The following is a 19471-nucleotide window of genomic DNA, read 5'->3' on the forward strand; positions in this document are numbered from 1 at the left end:
CATCCAACATGCAGGCCCCTCACTTGGATAATGTGGTTCCTGCTCCTATGTCCCCCACTTTGGTGACGTCTAAGTTGGAGCCTCTCCATCTTCCTATCGGCTCTGATGCATTCCCTCCTGCTGTCAATCTTATGGGTCATCCCATGAACCTTGTTGCCAACTCTAGAAGTGACCGTGCTGGTCTCTCGCCTCACCCTTCTCTTTCTTACCACATCGTGCACAATTGGGAGGATAAACTTGTGGTCAACCTATCTCATGCTATTATTGACCATCCTTCTTTTAATTTTTTGAAGTGTAGTCTTAACTTTGCCTATGCTCCCCAATCTATTCCTCACATTAAATTTCTTGTTGAGATTGAGCAAGCTATCCACTCCCTCTCCTTTGATTTGGCGGAAGATTTTAGACAAGATTGTGCGGTCACCCTTAGACGTGCCAAGCCACCTAGACTCAACTTCCCCATAGCTGAGCTGCGGGCCTTCAAAAACTTAGTTGCCAACAACAATATTGTCATCACCAAGGCTGATAAAGGTAACGCCACTATTGTCATGAACAGGCATGATTATGTCGCCAAAATGCAGGTTTTGCTTGCTGATTCAAATAGCTACAGGGCCCTTCCTCGTAACCCTTGTTCGAAGATTCTCAAGCTTGTCAAGACTGCTGTAACCAATTCCTCCTTTAATGAGGCCACTAAGAAAAAAATGTTGCCATCTAAAGAAGTAACCCCTCGCATCTATGGGGTCCAAAAAATTCATAAAGATGGCATCTCGCTTCGACCTATTGTTGACACCATTGGGTCACCAACCTATTGGTTGGCATCTCATCTTGCCAAGCTTATCTCCCCGTTGGTGGGAAATTCTGACACTTTTGTCAAAGATTCTAGCCACTTCGTCCAATTCACCAAAGATGTCAAGTTGGAGCAAAATGACATCTTGGTGAGTTTCGATGTGGTGTCTCTCTTCACCAATGTGCCTATTCCTGACTCCATTGACATCATTAAGGGAAAGATGCGTGAAGAAATTGCCTCCTTAGTAGATTTATGTCTGAGGTCCACTTTCTTTTCCTTTCAAGGTGTCTTCTATGAACAAGTAGACGGGGTGGCTATGGGTTCTCCCCTCTCTCCAGTCATTGCCAACCTTTATATGGAGCGCTTTGAGGATTTGGCCCTCCACTCTTTTCCTCTTAAACCCAAATGGTGGAAGCGATACGTGGATGACACAAATGTGTGCTAGCCACATGGTTAGGACAAGCTTGTGGAGTTCCACAAGCACATCAACAACTTATCCACTAACATCTCCTTCACGATGGAACTCGAGTCGAACAACCATTTACCTTTCCTCGATGTTCTTCTCATCAAGAAGGCAGATGGAACCCTCGATCGAGGTGTGTATCGCAAGACCACCCACACTAAGTTATACCTCCACTCTTCTTCTCACCATCACCCCAGCCAAAAGGTTGGCATCCTCAAGACCCTCACCCTTAGAGCCCTTAGAATTTGCGATGATGACAACTTAAACCATGACTTGACCCATCTCTGCCAAGTCTTCAAGCTTAATGGATACTCGCATTAGCAAATTTCTAAGGCACTTAACCAAGCCAAGTCTTTCTTTCTTACTACTACCAACCCTAAACCTCTTTTGTCACCACCTCCCCTAAGTGTCGCCATTCCTTTTGTTGATGGCATATCCCAAAAGATTGCCAAAATCTTGTCCAAAAAGGGCCTTAGGGTTGCCTTCAAGCCCATGTCTAGGATTTGCAACTATGTTCCCCCTCTTAAAGACTCCAAGGATGCTCTTCTTGACTCGGGAGTCTACAAGATTGTTTGCTCCTGTGGTGTGGCCTACATAAGAGAAACGGGTCACTCATTCTAGACTAGAATTAGGGAGCATAGTGCATACATCAAACATAAAAGAGTCCAAAAATCTACTCTTGCAGAGCACTCATCTGCCACCAAAAACCATATCTATCTGGAGAGCACCCAAATCCTTGTCAAGGAAGATAACTATTTCAAGAGGAAGTTAATGGAAGCCATCGAAATAAACCACCATCCCCTTAATCTCAATCGAGATGATGGGTGGTCCTTGAGCCAGTCTTGGCAACCATTATTATGTTCTCTAGAGAGTCTTCACCGTCCTTGAGCTTCCCCCCTCCCGTCCTTTCTTGCTCTCTGTCCTCTTTGTCCTTGGTCTTGCATGCTCCTCTGCCTCTTTTGTATCCTTTCCTTTTTTGTCATGACTCTCCCCTAGCTTTTTTTCTCCCCCTCTTCCTCACCCTTCTCATCCTTTCTTTTCTTGGTTCCTCGATCTTTTTCCCTTTCTCGCTCTTTCTTTCTTTTTCTTCTTTGTTAATTGTTTTCTTGATTAATAACTTCTTTATGCTTAGCTCTACTCCATTTTGTGTGTGTGTGTGTGTGTGTGTGTGTGTGTTATTTTAGTTTTTATTCTGGTTTGCTCTGGTTCTTTCATTTTTTAATTTTTTAATTTTTATTATTGATTATTATTATTATTTTTTTCTTGTTTCCCTGCCTTTTTTCCTTAGTTGTCTTCGTTTAGTTTTCTTTTATTGTTTTTATGTTGTATTTTTATAGCTTAGTATTAATATATATATTTATGTATATACACACACAGTTATATACATATATATATACGTTTTGTTTATAAAGTTCTTTTATTAGTATTTTTACACACACACAAATATATATATATATATATATATATATATATATATATATATATATTCTTTCTTGTGTGTTCTTATTCTTTTTATTTTTATTTTTTTATTCTTATTCTCCTCAAGCCACCTCGCTTTCTGCACCCCTCCTCTTTTTCCCTTTAATAACCCCTGAACTAGCTTGATCTGCTCACTTTTTCATTCTTGCATTCTCTCATCCTGATGATGGATCATAGAGTGTGATCTGAAATGTTGATGCTAAAAAAACTGACACAATCAAAACTAGAAGCAAAAATTATATTCTAATGGATTGTGGAAATCTAATAAGATTGATATGGAACAATTGCTGAGCTGCTCCCTTGGTCCTTCTCTATCATTTCCCTGAGCATTTCTATGATCATCCTTGCCTTTCCTATTGTAAAAATTGCTTTAGCACTCTTCCTTTCATTGCTGTTCATGGTCCATTCCTTTGAGTTGAGAAAGAGGAGATGCTAAATCTTCTCTAGACAATATTTTATTATGTCTGCCAAGCAGCTCTCTAGTTCCTTCAATAGATCATTCACATTTGTATCTTCATTGCAGTCAATACTGTTGCATAACTTGTACACGACACTGCCCCATGCAGCTGCAATCCAGTCTATGGAGTCCCTGCCATTCCATCTGCTTCTACAGAGGCGTACTACATTTACACTTCCTGCCATCTCTAATTTTCTTCTATCTTCTCCTTTCTCCTTACATTTCTACGAACGTTCATTTGCATTTTCTGCGTCTGTGTTTTGCTATTACCTTCTATTTTTTCCTTACTTTTTGGGCAAAGCACATTTACCAATTAACTTATTAATAAATTAATTATAATGCAAACTAATTATAATACATAAGTTATAAACAAAATAATTACTCATTATATTATTAGTTTGTATTAATAATTAGTTATAATTAATTTCCATAGTCAAATTAATTTATAAGTTTGTTGTTTAAGAATAGTTAATATGATATAACTATTATTTGCATTTCAAACAATTGTTAATTCATTGCAAAATTAGGTATTAATTGAATAACATATTAATTTTTTTAATAATGTGATAAATGATTCATTTTTTTTATTCTTAAAAGAAGGCTACTGTTTGAATGATCTAGTTGAGAAAGAAGGCTATTGATTGAATAATTTAATTGAGTTCTATGATGCTTCTATGATGATATTAATTTGACCAATATAATTTTATAGACTATTAGAAATTTTAAACTGCAAAGTATAATATATAGTTGGCAATTCTTCTTATATTTTTAGACTTTAAAAAATGTTTTATTTTTTGTTGTAATTGTTTTTAATCTTTTCCACTAGATTCTATCACTTTTCACTATAAATTGACAAAATGTATTGTTGATTTTATAGTTCACCTATCAATGTGTGTTTAGAATTTCTTTTACACAAAAAAGAACTCTTACAAATTTTTAACATATATTTTAGCGAGTAATAACTTATCCCTCATCAAATTGTTTAGAATTCTCAAATACAAATTATTTTATTATTTTTTTTCAATTTCATTTTTTTTCCATTACGCGGGACTCATGCTGTAACACGGCTCTTGTTGGAATAGCCATTCACATTCCCAATCTAAATTCTTATTTTCTATTCCTATGCCTGAAACCAAAAGTATGCGTAGTAAGGATTTGCAAGTGTAAACTACCATACGCATTACCCGCTGAATTGCTTCCTTGTCTTTCTAACATAAGATATTGCCTTCAAACCTATTGTGGCTAAGACGTAATTCTGCGAGATTGGAAGCACCTCAGAGCCATGGAAGAATCTTGCCGCTTAGGTTGTTGTTGCTTACATCCAACCGCCTCAGATTCTTCGCTTGACCGATTGCAGGTGGAATCTTGCCTTCAAACACATTGTTGCTAAGGTTTAATATCTGGAGACTGGAGGCGCCCCATAGTCCAGGAGGAATCTGGCCGCTCAGACGATTGTTGCTGATGTCCAAAAATTGAAGAGAATTGCAGGCTGCGAAGGACGAAGGCAGACTACCTCTGAATTTGTTAGAAGTGCCAGAAAAGGCATAGAGCTCTCCTCCCCGACAAAGATTCTCTGGCAGAGGACCTTCCAATTCATTTTCCCACACTTCAACGTGAGCGAGGTTTGAGAAGGTGCCCAGACTCTGGGGCAACCATCCGTTGAGTTTGTTTCTGAACAGCTTCAAGTAACTCAAACATCGTAGATTGCCGAGCTCAGCAGGTATCTCTCCTGTAAGTCGATTGTCGAACAACAGCAGAGAATTCAAATACGTCAGATTTGAGACTCCCTCGGGAATTGTGCCACGAAGCTCATTTTCGCTGAAATCCAGATTCTCCATGCTCTTCAGTTGCCCAATGTTGGCCGGAATTTGGCCAGACAGATTGTTGTCATAGAGATAAAGTTCTCTAAAACTCTCAAGAACCATTAAACTGGTTGGAATAGAACGCAAGAGATGATTCTGCGACAAATCCGACCACTCTAACTGGGTTAAATTGCCAAAGAAAGTCGGAATCTCGCCCACAAGGTTGCAGTTATATAGCCATAACTGCTGCAGGTGCTTTAAATTGCCAAGCTCCGTGGGCAGCACACTAGGACTCAGAGGATTGCCGCCAATCGTAAAGTTCTTCAGAGACTCCAAATTCCCGACGAAATTAGGGAATGGCCCGCTCAAAAGATTGTCGTGGAAGAAGAGAGCTTCGAGCTTTCGCAGCATTCGGAACGCTGGAGGAATGGGGCCGCTGAAAGCATTATTTGCCAAGTTCAACGCTCTCAACTCCCTCAATTCAGGGATACGAGTGGGCAGCGTTCCAGCGAAGTGATTGTTCGACAAATCGAGCTTCTGCAAACGCTTGCAACGCAGAAGTCCAACTGGGAAGGGACCAGTGAAGGCATTGTCTTGGACAGTCAAGGAAGTGAGATTAGGAAGGGCGGCGCATAAGGCGGAAGTGAGGTTGCCAGAAATGGAGAGCCCCGTGAGATCAACAGTGGTGATGATGTTGAAAGCATCGCAGGAGATTCCAGTCCAAGCGCGTGGATTTGGGTGAGACTCATTCCAGTCGCTCAAAGCATTCCAAGTGTCCTTCCAATCTTCATTTTTTATTTGAAGCAGAATAAGGCTATCCTGCGAGACGGAAGTGCAGCGAAAAAGCATAAGCAGAAAGGTGAGAATGCAGCAAAAGAAAGCGAAAGGTCGGGTGACCATTACCGCTGCCATATTATCAAAAGAAAAAGCACTCCTTGGAGAAATGTCGGGAGCAGCTTACAGATTTAAGGCTCGTTGATAGGAAGTTTTTCTTCTCAAAGTCCAACAGAGGGTAGAAAATTTTGGACTAGACCAAAATAAGATTAAGAAAATATTTTTTAAAATCTTCCGGATGCTGTGTAGTGTACCAATCTCCAAAAATAAAGAGTGAATGAAAGATGTGACTAATCAGGCAGTACAAGTGGGAACGTGAATGACCCGTTCAAAAGAGTATACATGGCCCGCTAAACTAGCGTCAAGTTTACGCATATTGCCGTATCTACTAATTACGTGGAACCCGCGCCCTTTTTATTTAAAGCTGGGCGGATGATATTTTAGATCAACGGTTTGATTTCACCCAAGGATGCGCAAATGAAGAGCAGATTTTTCGCAATCTATAGGCAGAGAACTAATAGGCAAGTGGTGGTCCCAAATAATTTTTACAATAAAAACTAGTAAGTTTTCAAGGTTTAAAAATCATTTTATTTTTAAGTTAATATTCAATAAGCAATTTCTAACTTTTGATTGGCTAACAACAATTTTAGCAGGGGTAAAAAAAATTCTTAGAGAAAAATTAGAGGAAAAATAAATCTCTATAATATTCTTCTAAAATTATGAGAAATTTTTTAAAATTAAACATTTGCCACATCTTGAAGCATTTAGAAGTTTCTACAATGACAATCACTCCATTTTTGTAACCCTTAAGCATTTGAACATCACCATTTGTTCTTTTGTTCCAAGAATATTACTGTATAATACTAAAAAATAGGTCGATTGTAACCAATTCTTGAGAAACCCAAAACATAAGAATTACTTTTAAAAGCTGCAAAGGTTAAAATTATTTCTGAACTCAAATTTATGTTGGCTTAAATTCGTGGAATAAACCCAAACTGCAAACAAACACTGCTTATGCAACAAAACAATTCAAATGGTCTAACTTTGATTTTTCCAGTTGATATATAATAGGCCAAATTTAACGTCCAAAATAACTCCATTTCCAAGGCAAAGAAGGAAGGAGTTGGTTGCCGCCACAACTCTTGCTTCCTAGTTCACAGTCATCCTTGAGATTTTTGTAGTAATTGATGGAGGGGTTTTTAACGGTGTCTTGTAGGAAGGGAAAGCAGATCACAACACTTCCATGCACAGAATTGTGCAAAACACAACTACCCACATAATTTCTCTCGTTTAATTCATCTCAAGGGACCGTACAGACCACATTTATGATTTCTCACAAAGAGATTTGACGATTAACATTTAGGTAGTTTATTTATGATTTCATATGTGCATGTTTTTTGAAGGAAAAAAATATATTAGTTTCATTTCAAAAGCTTCACGATCCATAAATTTTAAGCAAAAATTAGACATATAAAAACTAATAATCATGTCTCCTACAAAAATTAAACAAAACCTTAACTTCAAATTGTTTATCTGTCTAGGGTTTGCATAAACATAAAAGCAAGATTTTCGGAAGAAAAGGAATTGGAATTATCTTCTTCTCAAAGCTTCTACATGGATTTTATATTACATACGCTATCATATCAGTCTTTGATCACTTCAAAGTCCATAACACTCCTTAAAATTAACATTTTATGTAATTTTTAATATTTAGTTTTAACTAAATTGTTGGTTTGGTAAATATATGTGTAAATTAGTTTTTGAATAGTTTTTTTAAACAACTAGCATTTCACTATTTTTAAAATCTTCTATTTGTTTTCAATTCATAAATTTTTATACATTTCTAAAATATAAAATTAAGAATTATTCATTTTAATATTTGTTATTTAGATAAAGAATATAATAAAAGTATTGTTTACTAAAAATAGTAAAAATTAAATATAAGTTGTCTTCCTTAAATTTTATTTAAACTAGTAAAAAAATTACTTATATTCGTAATGTAGTTTTACTGTAAATGTATTTTCTCAATTCTATTCTTCATGTTTTCTATGCAAATCATTACAAATGTGACAAATTAAACTAAATTTTATTAAATTTAAAATAATTTTCAATTACTATTAAATGTTTGCACATAAATTAAATAGTAAAAACTATATTTTTGTTAGGCAATATACTCACAAATTCAAAATGGTGATCTTTTATATATTACCGGCAATAATGTTGATCAAGCAAATGACTTTAATGCTTTGGTGATAAATAATTTTGTAGCCTTTGTTTATGTTTTCTATTGAATCACTATGCTTTAACAAAAAAACCAAACCGTAGGTCTTTCAGAGCTCTTGTTTCATTTAGGTATAATCATGTTACAATATTTTTACTAATGTATTTGCATTGAAAAAGGTGAGTTTATTGATATAGAAGAGGAAGTAACATTCACCAAAATATAACATTGTATGTGTCATTTGTACCACTTCAAGTAATTTCAACAAATTAGAAAATGTTGCATACATAAACAAAAATGTATGGAAATCAATGTTGCTTCTTCAAAATAGATAGATGGAAAGTAACTTGAATCTTGCATAAATAAATCATAAGTTTTTCCATTTTATTAGGATTAAATAGTTACAAACTAAATGCATGTTAGTTTTATACATTCCAACATTAGTATCTACAAAAAGTGAAGCTAAGAGAATACAAGAAATACAAAATACAACAAATTGTAGGAGCAAGGAGAGTACAACTTACATAGCACATGCTAACAACATAAAATAATAAAACACATAAATACTTGAGTCTATAAACCAATGAAGACAACACACCTTAATAGTCAGCTTTCAAATGATAAATTGCTTAGATGCAACTCATCACTTCAAGGAGAGGAAATATAGTTGCAAACAAAGCATATTCTATGATGGTTGAAATGTAAAGTGCATTTTTAGTCTTACAAAGTTTTCCTATTTGTAACACAACACCTTTTAACTAGGTTGAAGCTAATGTACAAGTTAATTTGAATGTTTGCAAAATTAAAAGAAGTTATTAAAGAGTCATTATATGCCGAACTTTTATTGTCGAGAGCATCATCCAATGAGGATGAATTTAAATTGCATTTTTGTAATAAAATGTTGAATTGGTAGATTTATCAAAATAAATGGAGATCTATGCAACACAAACCAGACATACCTAACTTATAGGTCTTTGAATTTATATGAATACTAAATTTCAATTCTACATACATGATCTAAGAATCATGTATGTTGATCTATATCATTACCAAAGATGTATGAGTATTTAGATCTATATCATAATATCATATTTATACGTATGTATATCTATAACATAGGCATTTATATGAGTATCATGCATGTAGATTTGATACATATATTATAAAAATGGAGGCCAAGGTCAACCATGTTATTGAAACAACAAGATCTATCATAATTTTTTCTTATACCATAAATTATAGCTTCTAAAAATCATTTTAAATTTGAAATGTAATGTCTTATATAATTTTAACATATCTTTTAATAAATTTTAAGAACTTATATAAGTTAAATATTATTTTTTTAATTTCATTTTTCTAAAAGACTAAATAAACATATTTTTTCCTAAAAGAATATATTTGGAAAAAATATATAAATTATTTTTATGTATTATGATCAAATCTATTTATATATTATCAAAATTATAATTTCTTAGAAAAATTATTTAAAATATTAAAGATAATATGATAGATATATGATGGTGTCAAATATTGATTTAAACACATTATATTAAAAGTAATCAACTAAAAATAAAATTCTAAAAATAAGAATTAAAAATAATTATTTAAATTATGTTATTTTCCCCTTAGACTCTTCTTCATTCCACATCTCTTAGTTGAATAATTTCTCTTACTCATTTCATATCTATTGATTCAATGAACAACATTTATAAACATCATAGTAATTGTTATTTATCAAATTGTTAAAAATTTATTATTATTATAATTTTTAACAATTATTTATTTCATTTTTTACTTCTCTAAGCATTATAACAATAAATTTTTGCAGGTCTGCTACCTTAGGTAAGATTTGGGTTAATTTTTGGCACACCAAAACAACACAACTTTTCTATATTTGATGGCTTTTGAGGGTGGGCTATAGATTTATATGATGACCTAGTAGCTAGAGAGTAATTGTGATTTAATCAATTAAGTACGATGCACAATTATTTTTCGAATACCAAAAACCTTCATTGTTGTGACTAGAATAGGTGAGTGAGAAAGGACTTAGCTTTGATTTGTTTATGCAAGTTGTCATAGGGCGTGAGTGATATGGCTGTAGAGCTGAAAGAGGGAGAGTATGATCTAGTTGTGGATCTATATGAGGAAGAAGCCATGGAGAATGACAATGCTAGGACCAATCCACCAAGAATTGAAGAAAATGTCATGAATGACAAGGATGCATGGACCTACTTAAAAGAAGGCAGGTTCATCCCTTTTATGGAAAGCATTAAAGGACACAATGAAAAACTGACGTGGCAATTTGTGAACTCATGGAAAAAATCATCAGGTGAGCATTGATGGAGTTTCCTTTGAAGTCACTAAGGAGTCAAATACTAATGCTATGGGTCTAGTTATGGAGGGTAAGAGCTTGAGGAAGCAGCCTATGATCATGGACAAGACAAGCTTGCAAAGTTTCTTTTGTCCCAATGAAGGCTTTGTATGCTTGCATTGTGGATTTTATAGAGAAAAGCTCTCAAAACCATGGAATATGATTTGTTATGTTATCATGAGGTATGTCACCCTTGAGGAAAGGGTTAAGGTGTCCTACTACCACCATTTCCCTATCCTTAATCACTTTAGGAATAGGGAATGTATATTTGTCCCTTACTTGCTTCTTCATTCTATGGAAGATTGTGTTTGGAACACACACAAAAAGCGCAAGGAAGGGAAATGTTATATTGTCTATTACCAATCCCTAATTTACCGTTTGTTTACATTTAATAAGGGTCTCCATCCCAAGATCACCAAGAGGAACCCTTCCTCCCTTAGAATTACTGAATTAGCCCACTTCCTGTCCCCTTCCTCCAAAACTCAGATTGAAAAGGAACCTTTGACTATTGGTAAAAGGTTGAAAATGGAAAATGCAAAGGTTCTTGATGTTCACAGCACTAGAACCACTACTAAGAAAGGTAGTATTGGATCAAGAAAAAGGTTGAAGGTGAAAAAGTCCTTGGCCACCTTGTGTAAGGATAAACCTAACAATTCTGAGTCCATTTATAACTCGGGTAGGAAAATTGGCCCCAGACCCAAAAGGAAAGCCTCTAGAAGGAACTATGGGGAAGAAGAGGAGGGTGAGATTGATAGTTAAGGGAAAGAGGAAGGGGGTATGGTTGGGGAGCATGATAGTCCTCTCCAATCTAGGGTGTTTGATACTTTGAAAATTGAGACTAACACTCTAGCATCTAAGAAGGATGACGATATGAGAGAGTAGGGTACAGTCACATCATTGGTTAGAGAGGGTAATTTGGGAGGCAAGGCTCAAGGAGGGGCCCATTTGGGAGGTGCTTTTTGGAAGGTGGTGAATATTGGAGGTATTGACATCCAAAAGGAGGAAAGCACAATGGAAAAATGAGAAAATTACCAGGGGAGTTTGGATATTACCAGATTGAAGGAGTCCATAACCACCCTGATCATGAAGAATAAGCACTTGGAAGACAAATTTGATAGGGTTTCTAACTTCTTGGTGAAGGTCATACATTCTACTGCAACTACTCTTCACCTACTACAAGCTAACGAAGAGGGAACTACTCTAAGAGACACCAATTAAATATGATAATTGAAAGTTTTATATTGTCTTCAAGAGACAATAATTGAAGACAATATTTACAAAAATAAACAACTTTTATTCCATCTCAAATTTAGACAACCAACTTAACAGTTGTCACTATAATCACCTTTAGGGGTATGTGAAATGCATATTGGAAGTTGGAAGAAAGTGACCACAGGAAGAAGAGGAGGAATCGGTAGAGATAGACGAAGAAAGGGCAGGTAAACGGATTGTGTTTAAGGAGAATCACAATTAGTTGGCGAAAAGGAGAGGGAATTAACGATATCATATTATAAATGATAAAAGAAATAGCGCAATGACCAATTTTCTATCTTGTATATCAGGCAATAGAGAATCGCATTTAGTGGGCATGAAGGAGAGTGCTTTGAGCATTTTCGTAAAGTATGTGCAAGTTCTGCTACTGTACGTTGCCAAAGATGGAAATTTTGCTGGAGCCACCCATGGCGAGGTATAAGAGACCAGATTCCCGAACAAAGAGATTGTCGCCGGGAAACTATAGGGTGTGTAGACGATAAGGTGCGCATGTTATACCGTGTTAGCTGGTGTGAGCAACTAGGCATAGGGCGCACGCACTACTATGATCTTATGTGAGTCCTAATTTATCTATAATCTAAATGTATTGAATGGAATGAGTATCTAAGCACGTTCCCCTTTATGTTTACTTCTTTTGAAAAATTTAACTTTTGTAGTCACTGATTATTAATCTCCTATCATAAATAATTATTAAATTGCTGAAAATAAATTCCCAGCTAATATCAAAAAATAACACAACTGCAACTTCACTTATAAAATACGGAAAGAAATGCACAACACAATGAACACAATATTTTTAGACAAATTGTCCCTGGAAAACTCTTAAGGGAAAACTAATTCTACAGATGAGAAATTATATTAAACTTCAGCAAATCAAGAGATACAAAATTCCTTGCCTCTTACTGGCAAAATTTTGACAACCTACTAATTTATCCCGCTGATATTCCCAACTGTTATTCCCACACTAACACTGGGCCCTTGCTAACACTGCAAGACTATTTGCTAACACTGCAAACATTTCTCCAAACTTCATGTTCTCCAAATGCCCCCTTGACCTCCTTTTATAGTACTCCTATTGGTAAACCAATGGCCAAGATTGATTTACAATCGACAGTTGAGATTAAAACAACTTAACAACCCTAACCAAGTCGGTTTCTAGTTGTTTCCAAAAGTGGTCAATTAATTAACAAATATTTGTTTCTAATCTAACCAATTAGTTAGCAAAACAATTTTGTTTCCGAGCAACTAATATGAAAACTGATCCACTGACCTTCTTAGACTGATCGAAAATAATTTTGATCACAGATTGATCATTAAAAACTCAATTTGTCACTCTCTGCCAACTGTGAATCTAATGCCAGGAGGTCTATTGACTGCCTTTAAAAATTGACCCAGACACCTGATCAGGATCTGAAAATCAACACACTGAATCTTTTCTCTGCATACTTCTACCCTATCAGATCTCATCTCACAATGAATTTCTAGTCAAAAGATATTGATCGTCAAATTTGTCTTCTCAGATTTACCTGCAAGCAAACATGTCAGAAAATAACAAATTGGCTTAGGAATCGGCTTGGAAAACTAGGCAAATGAGCACATGGGGAAATGAATACTGGGGGACTGGTAGATTGCCATGAGGAGAGTATGATTATATGATTTGGGTTCTTAATGAATCACGAGGCGCATTAAGTGAGCATCTGAAGTTGGCTACTCAGAATTCCAGGAAAAGAGACAACAATAGAAAAATATTTTTTGCAAATTAAAAGGCCCTGGAAAAGTGTGCAAATGGATTTGTCAAAATTTATAAACTGACACACTTAAAGTATTTTCAGTATAGAACATAGGGAAACAAACCATTTGATCTCACCTATCACAAATCAGGAGATATGACATCATGAATAGGGCTACTAACAAATCTGCAAATACTCACACTAGTAAAACTTAAGAAATTTTGTTTGGAATCGCATTTAAAAACTAATCAAATGGATTTGTCATGAGTTGAACCTTGAAACATAATAAGTCTCTGACGTCTATAATGCAACGCAAAAGGAATTTTAGCATTTGGATTAACTGGACAAAAGTTATAGCATGTCAAACAAGGCTTCCAAGAATTAAGTGCAAAGTGCAAAAGCATGAAAACAATAACTTACCACCTGTGAGGGATTCAAAGCCTAATCAAATGGATTCGAAATGACTCAATATCTAAAACATAGGTTACCAGGTATGGATATTAGATACTCTCAAAGTGGTAAGTCTTGAAACATTTCTAGGTGCAAGATATTCAACAACAAACACAACCTCTTGTCGCTGTTTGACACTAGGGCAGAATTGCAAATTTGACAAATGCTTGAAACAGGACTTCGCCAAATAGCTCAAAATGATGATTTATCTTCATGGAATAGGTAGACAGGCTGAATGGAAGGTGTTAGAAACATTGAACACCTCTCGGGCTTCAATGGAACAGTCGGGTACAACCAGGTACATACGCATTTTAAAAGTGTTTAAGGGCTTCATTTTTTCAGTAATGCTAAAAATTGACCATGCAATTTTTAGTGCCAATAGTGGCTCTATCTGGGCATGCATGTCCCTTGCGGGCATGGCAAGGATTCAGATTTCTGGATGAAGCAGACCATTCCCAAAAACTTCAAAACTTCTCTCGAATAGCTTATTGAAAGCAAGAAAACAACTACAACTACCAATATTATGTACACACGATGGCCCCAGGCCACTGAACTTCATCAAAATTGTTTACCTCTGTCGTAACCATAATTCTCATCTAAACTTTCATGAGGTAAGCTGAAATTTCTACTCATATTAGTCTCACCAATCAGATTATCATTCTGAATCAACTCATTTTGCAAAACTGAATCTAAACCTTGACTTTCACAATGCAAATAAAAACTATGTTCATCTTCAACCACATGCTTATTATGAAAGTTCTGATCAACATGCTCAAAAATGTCAAACTGAAATTGAAAACCTTCTCCAACAAATGACTCGTGCATGCTATCAATTTCGAATATGAATACATCACATTTAACATGGCGAAAAAGACCACTCATACCTTGAAACTGTGTATCCCTTTACATAACTGGATAGGAATCAAATGAACAATTTGACTGATACTCACATATGTCATCAATATCAACATTTGAAACTAATTTGAGATCTTCAAATGATTCTCTGAGATCAACAAGTGGATTAGTCATCACAGTAAAATATTCATCATAAAAATCATTGCAAGGTATAGGCAGATTTTTAGTAACCGTCTCATCAAACACCTTGTTATCATAATCAGATGCAACATCATGATCATATTCACTGTCATATTTGGAAGAAGAACAGTTTGACATCTTATAATAGTAAGACAATGTATCATCATTAAAATTATTCTCTGCTAAATCTGAACCATCCATGTGCTCTTCAAAAAGAGGATTGATAATTCCATGCAAAGCGCCTTCATAAACATTAGGACAAGTGATGTGCTAATCAACATCAAACTCCTCACCATATAACGGATTAGCGACAACTTTAAAACTATTTCTAACATCACTGTCATGGAAACTTTCAGCATATGAAGAAGAAAAATTAGAATCATATGAAGACTCAACATCCACTTCGTCAACGAAGCATGTAGAATAAAAATCAAAGTTACTTTCATTGTCTCCATATAGGTGATTCAAATGTCTTGCAAGCAAATCATCATTTATCTTACCAATAGGTACTGATGCATTAATCTCAGGATCAATCACGTACTGATCATAACTGCACTCATCCTCAAGACAGTCTTCTAAACAATTAGGTAATACGTCTCTATGGATAACCTCTTTTTCTTCATATTGTGTAGACAAATTTTCTTCATAACTTTCAATCTCAAAATGATTTACACAATTCTGAAATGGACACTCAATTTCAGATTTAAGAAAAGAATTCATACCTTTACTGACATAAGAGCACTCACTTTCATCATTACTTTCTTCTTCCCAATTAGCATCTGATTCACATGAAGACGTATATGTACTATCAAAATCCTCTTCTTGACTTAAGCAACAAGTCTCACCATTGTCTTCACATGATGCTTCTTCACAATATGTCGGATCAGCAATTTCATCTTTATCACTTGATACATCACTTCTAGGTTCTTCATCCTCATACTAAGATAAATACCTTTCCTCTTCCTGATTCATTATGTTTTCAACACAATGCAAATCATCAATGGGAAAATGAATGACTGGATTTATATCTTGCATGGATAACTTATCAAGTGAATCAACTCTATCATTCCCTGTTGCAATACCATAAACATGTGCATTCAATTCAACATGAATGGAATCATTTCTTCTTTGCAACAAAGAGATTTCATGTTCACATGTTTTTATTTCTGAGTCTTCAGCAAAACTATTTACAACAGCATGGGTGCCTATTTGCTGATCTAAAATCAAACACTCCTTATGATATTGACTTGTGCTTTGCACCTCATCTTGCCGGCAAACATTTATAGAGAAGTGACTCCTGGTTAAGCCATATTTTATGTTATTCTCAATCTCTATCGCTGTCATGAATGCCTGATGCGAAGTCTTGGGTTCTTTATCTCTCAACAAATAGCTCATCTTTTTATCAAATGCACCGAGATAAACCACTAAACACATTTGATCATCCAGCTTGTAGCTTTTAGAAATTTCATTTAAAATCTTTGCAAATCTAATATTAAATTCAAGAACTAACTCACCATTCCCAATTTGAATTTTCAAAAACTTATCAAAATAATTAGAGATGCTTACTCTTTCCCTGAACTGCATCATGAAGGCTGACATTAATTCATCACAGGATGCAATTGAACATGCTAGTAGGAATGAAAACCATTCCCTAGCATCATCCTCTAAAGTCTAAACAAACAATTTCATTTGAATGTCTTCATGAGCAATTTCAAAATCACCAACCAAGTCACTAAAAAACTAAACATGATGGTTAGCTGACCTTTCATGGTTCCCACCAAACTTAGGCAAATTATTTCTAAGGTTACAAGGAATAGTATTTGGGAAACCATGAATACCATTAAAATTTAATGGCATATACCGCTTGGTAGAAACATATCTAAAACTTTCACTAACAAGCTACATTCTAGGTGAACTGAATCTTGACATTATTCAAAAAATTTAACCTCATTCACCATTAGACACTTTCAGAATTTATTAATTGTAGCAGATCTAGAGTTCTTTCTACCAATTCAAAACTTCAAGTATACTTTGACATATAAATCACTTTTGTTGAATCTACTTTCCACAAAGCATGTTGAAGTGTATTGAACCAATCTCCTATTTAATGCTATAAACCATTTGATGGACAAACTTTTGTGAATCTTTTACTTTCATGTAAATAAAATCACATGAGAATGGAAAATACCTTTTATTATGGATGCCTGCAACTACTTCAATGCTGCAAATAACAAAAAATTCAAATCTTAACCAAATTTATTAACACTTGCACTGTATCTCATTTGATTCTTTTACCTAGTGTCAAGAACTTGAAATGAATTCTTCAAATTTGCCTTCCCAATGTTGATCCCTTCATTTAATACCTTCACATTTATGAAGCACTGGTTCAGAGATTTTACTTTGAGTCGCCACTCACTTAGTGAGAAAATATTAACCAACTTGCAAAACAAAACAAGATGGTCCAAAACTTACAACTAGTATTTGTAAATTGTATTCAACAATAGGGGAATTTAACATTCTTGACAAACTAAAAGAACATGACATTAACTCTGAATTTTGACAGCAACTTATCAAAACTTCAAGTGACTTTGATATTGCAAATCATTCAATTCAATTAAACTTTTGCTATCAATGAATAAGATTACTTGGGAACATGAATCTTCAGCAAAGAAATGGAAAATACTTCAGGACCTTGCTATTTATACCCGAGATTCCAGTAATTCTAACAATGAATTTCCTCATAATCTCCCCAGCAGAGTTGCCATTTTGTTGGCTCCTGATTTAACAAAATTTGAACAACCAAGTAAGCAAGGCAAGAATGCATCTATGGGCAGCTATCTCAAATAATGGACACAATTTACCAAGAACCTGGGCCAACTATAAGGCTATACTCCTTTTACGCTTCAGGCTCTGCAAAACCTAGGCGGGTGAACCTCTTTAGATCTGACATATGGAACCAGTGTAATAAATATTATCAGGATCTATAAAAGTAGATGAAATCCCTAATTCTTCTATGCTTAACCAGGAGATCACAAGCATGAAATAGCTAAGGACATGACTCATGAAACTAGTAAGCTAAGTGTCGGTTATACTTTGAATAGCTTTCAACAAAAAATGAAAATGATTTAATAGATAATTGATGATAGCAAGACCCGGGTATGAGCAACAAAATTTAATGATCCTATCTGTGATCAGTGCCTTATCTATTGTGCAATTAAATGAATTATAACCATACATCTCCTGAAAATCTTAGACATATCTCTACATCAAGATCCTTGATCTATCCTTCACTTTGTGAACTGACATCTGCATCAAAATGAATCTCATACTCAGAATATCCCATCATGAAATCAATAAAACTTGTGATAAACACCAAGCAGATACATGGCTCTTGGTTCTATAAGCAAGGTATTTCAATCACATACATCACTAAATGAGATGCAACCTAATCTATGGTCTTTGATCATAAACTAGAAAAAATTATAGATCCACAAATAGGAGACAAGATTCAAACTAAATTTGAAACCATTGCCGCTCTTTATTTTCTTTCCTTGAAATCAAATACATGAAAGATGTACAGAATACTTCATAAATCACCTAACAGACATGATCTATTTGCCTAAAACTCAAAATGTTGTTCAATACAAGAAGAAATGCTGAAGAATGGTGTCTCAATGCAAAAACTGGAACCCCCCAAATGAGAAAGAAAGGGAAAGATATAGACAAGGAAGGATTCTCGGATTGAATCTGAAACTGACATCTGTCCACTTGTAAATTCAATATCTCTCAATTGAATCACCTCTTTCATCTCTCTACCCATTTGATCTAATCTTGTTTCATCATTACGTGCTCTAACTGATTGGAAAATATCTCTGTTCAAATGATGAAAGCCTTTTGATTCACTAAAACATCTGATTTGCCTCAATGAAATACTGCTAAAATTGAGATTCAATTGATTTGAAAATGGTTAAAATCACCTCAAACCTCATTTTCACTACCTTTTAACGGTATTTAGGTCATCTCCATGCTAGAAATCAAATATGAACTTCCATACCTGAATATTGTTGCAATTTAGGTACTTGAGACAAATCCTCTTGTAGCTCAAATAGACTACTACGTGTGCAAAATTTGACTCTAGAATCAAAGAATTCAGCTCTTCTTGATTCTGACGGTATATTGAAGTGCATATTTTGGACAAAAAATGCCCCTGTTACGGCAGTTTGAAAAACAGGCCCCTAGACTGAACTAGAGCACTAAAATTCAAAAAATTTAAAAAATTTATATAGTTGAACTATATAAACTTTAAATTCATTTAAATTTTTCATTTCATGCATTGGAACTTTTCTGAACGTTTAATTTATTTTCAAAATCTTCTCATCCTTTCATTCCTATGATGCCACATGTCAAAATCTGTCTGACTATGCAAGATTTGAGAATTAATTAATTAATCAAAATTGATTAATTAATTCCCTTTAATTACTTTACCTTCATTTTTTGTGAGATCGCGAGCATATGCAATTTTCTTTATGTTCTCACGCTGGGGCCTTGCTTTACATCTTTACGGCCTCAGACA

General features: G+C 34.8%; 1 pseudogene; it reads right to left on the minus strand.

Moving 5' to 3' along the window:
• LOC149534485 (uncharacterized) overlaps nucleotides 1–5971 on the minus strand; it is a 101364-nt pseudogene extending 95393 nt beyond the window's left edge.
• Nucleotides 5972–19471: the final 13500 nt, after the last annotated feature.

The sequence above is a fragment of the Cupressus sempervirens genome, chromosome 10 (assembly GCF_028749045.1).
Source record: "Cupressus sempervirens isolate cs-2001-9-10 chromosome 10, ASM2874904v1, whole genome shotgun sequence".
NCBI classification, from domain to species: Eukaryota; Viridiplantae; Streptophyta; class Pinopsida; order Cupressales; family Cupressaceae; genus Cupressus; species Cupressus sempervirens.